The sequence below is a fragment of the Tamandua tetradactyla genome, chromosome 18, assembly GCF_023851605.1.
Source record: "Tamandua tetradactyla isolate mTamTet1 chromosome 18, mTamTet1.pri, whole genome shotgun sequence".
NCBI classification, from domain to species: Eukaryota; Metazoa; Chordata; class Mammalia; order Pilosa; family Myrmecophagidae; genus Tamandua; species Tamandua tetradactyla.
Window position 1 is genome coordinate 61,772,906 of NC_135344.1, and position 5,697 is coordinate 61,778,602.

At 39.2% G+C, this 5,697-nt stretch overlaps 1 pseudogene; it reads right to left on the reverse strand.

The window, feature by feature from the left end:
- Positions 1-608: 608 nt before the first annotated feature.
- Positions 609-994, reverse strand: LOC143662677 (large ribosomal subunit protein eL22 pseudogene; annotated as a pseudogene).
- Positions 995-5,697: the final 4,703 nt, after the last annotated feature.

Genomic DNA, 5,697 nt, shown 5'->3' on the forward strand with positions numbered 1-5,697 from the left:
TATGGGATGTATGAGTTTTTTCTTTTTATCCTTTTATTTCTTTTTCTGGAGTGATGCAAATGTTTTAAAAGTCATCATGGTGATGAATATGCAACTATGTGATGATATTGTGAGCTACTGATTGTACCCTATGTATGTACTGTATCTGTGTGAAGATTTGTCAACAAAAATATTTTTAAAAAACAGTAGTAATAAATTTTTCATAAATTAAAAACACACACACACACACAATTGGAGCTTGGCTGAGCTACATTCCCTTGCTCCAAGTAGAGACTGCAGAAAAAATGCCCTTTAGGGAATTATCTCCTTTACCTGTCTAGTTACCCTGTCTCTCAGACATACCTTAATTCTGCCCTTGCCTGGGGACAGTGCTGAAGCCTGAGAATGCTGGCAGCTCTTTCTAATTTTTCTTTTTTTAAAAAAAAAGGTGCAGGACCCTAGCCCACCTGCATTTGCCAATCAAGAGTTGGAGTTGGTACCCAACTCTATGTGCTCCTTTTCTTGGAACTAAGCCTTTTTCCAGTATCCTGAACTCATCCAACTCCAAAGACTCTGTTTTTCTTTTTTTTTTGGTTCCCAAGTTTTATTCAAGGATTTATATAAAACATTCAATCCTCATCTTCCTCCTCCTCTTCATCCTGGTTGATCTGGAAGTAGGGTAATTCATAGCTTTCCTTGCTGTTAGCAACTACGCGCAACCAATCACATAGATTATTCTTCTTCAAATATTTTTTGGTGAGATATTTCAAATACCTTTTGGAAAAAGGCACCTCTGAGGTTACAGTAATCTTGCTCTTGCTCCTTTCAATGGTTACGATCCCTCCACCGAGATTACCAGCTTTTCCATTAACTTTGATTCTTTCTTGAAGAAACTGTTCAAAATTGGCAGCATCCATGATTCCATCTTCTACGGGGTGGGTGCAGTCGAGGGTGAACTTCAGAGCCGGCTTCTTTTTTTGCCCCCCTTAGCTACAAGCTTTTTCACGGGCGCCATGGCGGCAGCGGAGGCAGAAAAGGAGTTCTGTTTTTCTTTTTTTTTTCTTTTTTTTTTTTTTTCATATTTCAGGTGCAGCTTCATTCAGTGTTCCAACATAGTTACATTACACTTAGGTATTATTGTGCTGTCCATTTTTGAGTTTTTGTATCTAGTCCTGTTGCACAGTCTGTATCCCTTCAGCTCCAATTACCCATTATCTTACCCTGTTTCTAACTCCTGCTGGTCTCTGTTACCAATGATATATTCCAAGCTGATTCTCAAATGTCGGTTCACATCAGTGGGACCTTACAGTATTTGTCCTTTAGTTTTGGGCTAGACTCACTCAGCATAATGTTCTCTAGGTCCATCCATGTTATTACATGCTTCATAAGTTTAGTCTGTCTTAAAGCTGCATAATATTCCATCGTAGGTATACGCCACAGTTTGTTTAGCCACTCGTCTGTTGATGAACATTTTGGCTGTTTCCATCTCTTTGCAATTGTGGATAATGCTGCTATAAACACTGGTGTGCAAATGTCCATCTGTGTCTTTGCCCTTAAGTCCCTTGAGTAGATACCTAGCAGTGGTATTGCTGGGTCGTAATCCATTCTGCCATTCTATGTCTTTTGATTGGGAAATTCAGTCCATTAACTTTTAGTATTATTACTGTTTGGATAATATTTTCCTCTACCATTTTGGCTTTTGTATTATATATATCATATCTGATTTTCCTTCTTTCTACACTTTACTCCATACCTCTCTCTTCTGTCTTTTCGTATCTGACTCTAGTGCTCCCTTTAGTATTTCTTGCAGAGCTGGTCTCTTGGTCACAAATTCTCTCAGTGACTTTTTGTCTATAAATGTTTTAATTTCTCCTTCATTTTTGAAGGACAATTTTGCTGGATATAGAAGTCTTGGTTGGCAGTTTTTCTCTTTTAGTAATTTAAATATATCATCCCACTGTCTTCTAGCTTCCATGGTTTCTGCTGAGAAATCTACACATAGTCTTATTGGGTTTCCTTTGTATGTGACAGATTGTTTTTCTCTTACTGCTTTCAAGATCCTCTCTTTCTCTTTGACCTCTGACATTCTAACTAGTAAGTGTCTTGGAGAACGCCTATTTGGGTCTATTCTCTTTGGGGTGCGCTTCACTTCTTGGATCTGTAAATTTAGGTCTTTCATAAGAGTTGGGAAATTTTCAGTGATAATTTCTTCCATTAGTTTTTCTCCTCCTTTTCCCTTCTCTTCTCCTTCTGGGACACCCACAACACGTATATTTGTGCGCTTCATATTGTCCTTCAGTTCCCTGATCCCCTGCTCAAGTTTTTCCATTCTTTTCCCTATAGTTTCTGTTTCTTTTTGGAATTCAGATGTTCCATCCTCCAGTTCACTAATTGTAGCTTCTGTCTCTTTAGATCTACCATTGTAGGTATCCATTGTTTTTTCCATTTTTTCTTCTTTGTCCTTCACTCCCATAAGTTCTGTGATTTGTTTTTTCAGATTTTCTATTTCTTCTTTTTGTTCAGCCCATGTCTTCTTCATGTCCTCCCTCAATTTATTGATTTGGTTTTTGAAGAATTTTTCCATTTCTGTTCGTATATTCAGCATTAGTTGTCTCAGCTCCTGTATCTCATTTGAACTATTGGTTTGTTCCTTTGACTGGGCCATATCTTCAATTTTCCGAGCGTCATCCATTATTTTCTGCTGGTGTCTGGGCATTTGATCAGATTTCCCTGGGTGTGGGACCCAGCTGGTTGAAAGCTTTTTCTGTGAAATCTCTGGGCTCTGTTTTTCTTTTCCTGCCCAGTAGGTGGCGCTCGTGGCGCTCGTCTGTCTGCACGGCAGTCGGCCCGGGAAACCGCGCGTGGAGGTGGGGGTCGCTGGCCGCCGGGGCTTGGGAGAGTGCCGGTCCTAATTGCCCAGCTGGCCCGAAACGCCAAGCGTGACGGGAGGGCCCCGCTATCCAACGTTCCCAGTCAGACCGGGAAGCCACGTGCGTGGAGGGGACCCCAGTCGCCAGCCGACCTGGCCGGGAAAACGCGCGCCCCTCGGGTAGCTCACCGCAGCAGATTCTCCCTGCCCGTTCAGCTGTTCCAGAATGGGGTACGCTGTCTTTTTGGTCTCTGTCGTGACTCCGGGAGCTGTTTCGTATTGTTTCTGTTTCTTTAGTTGCTTTTCTGGAGGAGGAACTAAGACCCGCGCGTCTTACTAAGCCGCCATCTTCTCCGGGTCTGTTTTTCTTTTTACATCAGTCCCACCTCCTCTCTGCTAGGGAGAAACCTCCAGGCTCCTTCCACGCTTGCACCAGGTTTATCTGTGCTCAGAGCTTGATTTCAGCAGTCTGAATTTGTTAATTAAATTCTGCATTTGGAGCCTGGTTGAGCTACCTTCCTTGCTCCTAGTAGAAAGGCTTCTGTTTCCCACTAGGGAGAGACCCGAATCAGCCTGTTATAACAGAAGGTGAGGGACACCAGCTTCCATGGCTTGGAAGATTAGAGTTGTATGCTGTGATCTCAGCCATTCTACCTGTTTCAGACGGATGGATGATGTGTTTCCAGTCATGGAAGTCCCTCAAACAGTTGTGCCAGACAGTTCATGGGTATTTACTAACTGCCTAGAAGACAAACTAAATTCCACACCTCACCACGCCACCATATTTCCCTGTCTCAACTTCACATTTCCAAACTTTTTTTTTAATGAATGAGAAGATAGAAAGTCCTAGCAAAGAAATATAATATATAAAGAAAAACCAAATGGAATTTTTAGAATTGAAAATATAAAACCAAAATAAAAAGAAAGAAAACTCACCAGTGGGCTTAATGGCAGAAGGGGAGGTGATAGAAGAAAGAGTCAATGCAATTGAAGGCAGATCAATAGAAATTCCCCAATCTAAACAGAGAAAATAAAGATTGTAAAATATGTTGGACAATATCAAAGGCCTAGAATTTTTGTCATCAGAGTCCCAGAACCAGAGAAGAAGGAGTGCAGTGCAGGAAAAAGGCATTTGAAGAAATAATGACTGAAAATTCCCAAATTTGGCAAAATACATGAAACCTAAATTTAAGAAGTTCAGCAAACCTAAAATAAGGTAAACTCAAATAAATTCATGTCCAGAAACATTAAAATCAGAGTACTTAAAGCTAAATACAAAGAGGAAATCTCAAAAGCAACCAGGAAAAAAAAAACATATTACTTCCAGGGAATAGTGATTTATAACTCATCAGAAATATTGGCTGTTAGCAGGAAGTGAAACAACATCTTTAAAATGCTAAAAGAAAAGAATTGTCAAGCCAGAATTGTAAATTCAGAAATACAGGTGAAATAAAAACCTTCTTAAAACACAGAAAAGAGAATTTGTTGCCAACAGAACTGCTCTAAAAGTATATCGTTCAAATAGAAGGGAAATGATACCAGGAAGAAACTTGGAAAATCAGGAGCAAAAATAACAGCCACAGAAATTATAAATATATGGTTAAATATAATAGCTATTTTAGATGAAAATAAAACATGCTGGATGGCAGAATGTCAAAATCATGACTTTGGCAAAATACATTTAGGTATGATATATAAGACAGCTACAACATAAAGAGGGGAGAGTAAAGGAACCTGTACCATGGTAAAATTTCAATATTCCATTTGAAATCATCAAATATTGTGAAAATATAAGGACACTATTCTAGTTTGCTAGTCACCAGAATGTAATATACCAGAAACGGAATGGCTTCTAAACAGGGTAATTTAATCAGTTGTTAGTTTACAGTTCCAAGGCTGAGAAAGTGTCCCAATTAATACAAGGCCTTAGAAATGTCCAATCTAAGGCATCCAGGGAAAGAAACCTTGGTTCAAGAAGGCCGATGAAGTTCAGGGTTTCTCTCTCAAGTGAGAAGGCACATGGCGAACACAGTCAGAGTTCCTCTCCCATCTGGAAGGGTACAAGGCAAACACAGCGTCATCTGCTAGCTTCTTCGCCTGGCTTCCTGTTTCATGAAGTTCCCTGGGAGACATTTTCCTTCTTCATCTCCAAAGTGCTGGCTAGTGGACTCTGCTTCATGGTGCTGCAGCATTCTCTCTCCCTCTGAACCTCTTTCATTCTCCAAAATGTTTCCTCTTTTATAGGATTTCAGAAACTAATCAAGACCACCCAAATGGATGTAGACATACCTCCAGCTAATCCAGTTTAACCACCACTCTTGTTTAAATCACCTCTCCAGGAAGATAATCTAATTACAATTTCAAACATACAGTACTGAATAGGGATAGAGGAAGTGGCTGCCTTTACAAAATGGGATTAAGATTAAAACATGGCTTTTCTAAGGTACATACATCCTTTCAAACCAGCATAGATACATTCTATAATCCCGAAAACAATCACAAAAAATTATGCAAATAGATATAGCAAAAACAGAGAAATTAAAATAGAATACTAAAAAAATGTCCAACTGATTCAACAGAAGGCATGGGAAGGGAAAACAAAGAACAAAATATAGACAAGACAAACAGAAAACAAATAATAAAATGGTAAGCTTAAATCTAAACACATAACATAATTACATTAAATGTTAGTAACCTAAACAAATCAATTAAAAGAGAGAGAATAACAGAACACTTTGTTATGTGACCATACTATCTGGTGTTCTACAAGAAACCTGCCTCAAACGTAATGATATCAGAGGCTTAAAAGTAAAAGGACATAGCATTTATCCCAAAGAAATGAAACTTAT